A 1,402-nucleotide genomic window follows, 5' to 3' on the forward strand; every position below is an offset into this window, starting at 1 on the left:
TCAAAGACATCTTAACCAATAAGCGTAGGCTTGACGATCCCAAACCCTTGGAATGCAATTTTATTTCCGAGAATAAACTTGCTAAGAAGGAGAAAGACCCTGGTATTTTTTCTATACCTTGCATTCTAGGGAGTCATATGATCGACAAAGATTTCCTAGACTTAGGCGCTAGTGTGAGTTTAATGCCCTTAGTTGTGTGTAAAAGGTTAAACTTAGGAGAATTACAACCAACTAAGATGTCTCTCCAATTAGTTGATAGGTCTGTTAAGTATCCTGTAGGCATTTTAGAAGACATCCCAGTTAGGATCGGTCAACTTTATATCCCAACAGACTTTGTGGTCATGGATATCAAAGAAGACGACAATATCCCTATCCTTTTAGGTAGACCATTTTTATCAACAGTCGGAGCTATAATAGATGTTAAAAGAGGAAAATTAACTTTCGAAGTAGGGGATGAAAAGATAGAGTTTATTCTTTCAAAGTTCCTGATGGCACCAATCATAGGAGACGCATGTTACACGATCGATATCATAGATGAATGCATAAGGGAATTTGATCAAGAAGAACCTGTGATCGAACCATTTTCAAACCCGAATGAAAAGGATGACGAGCTAAAGGAAACGGAACCTCACACTAACAAATGTTTGGCCCTTACTCTGGACCTTTCACCAAATTCTCAAAAACTAGCTCAAGAACTTAAGGAATTGCCCAAGAACCTAAGATATGAGTTTTTAGATAAAGAAATTAACCGCCCAGTAATAGTTAGTGCCACCTTAAACCAAGACGAGACAAACCAACTCTTGAATGTGTTACGAAGATACCCCTCTGCCTTAGGGTACAACATCTCTGATTTAAAAGGTATAAGCCCATTCGTGTGTATGCACAGGATCTCGCTAGAGGAAGATTCAAAACCTTCTAGAGAACATCAGAGAAGAATCAACCCTGTAATGAGCGAGGTGGTAAAGAAGAAAGTCCTTAAACTGCTAGAAGCTGGTATAATCTATCAGATCTCTGATAGTAAATGGGTAAGTCCTGTACATGTGGTACCCAAAAAGGGAGGCATCACAGTCGTGCATAACAAGAAGGGCGAGCATGTAGCTAAACGTATAGAAGGCGGATGACGTATGTGTATAGATTAATGGAATCTCAATAAGGCAACTAGGAAAGACCATTTACCCCTTCCATTCATAGATCAAATGCTTGAGCGTCTTGCCAGACACTCTTACTTTTGTTATCTGGATGGATATTCTGGATTTTTCCAAATACCCATACACCCCGAGGATCAAGAGAAAATAACCTTCACCTGTCCTTACGGAACGTTTGCTTACAGACGAATGTCGTTTGGACTCTGTAACGTGCCAGCTACTTTCAAACGTTGTATGATGTCAACCTTCACAGATTA

The sequence above is a fragment of the Lathyrus oleraceus genome, chromosome 7 (genome assembly GCF_024323335.1).
Source record: "Lathyrus oleraceus cultivar Zhongwan6 chromosome 7, CAAS_Psat_ZW6_1.0, whole genome shotgun sequence".
Taxonomy (NCBI): Eukaryota; Viridiplantae; Streptophyta; class Magnoliopsida; order Fabales; family Fabaceae; genus Lathyrus; species Lathyrus oleraceus.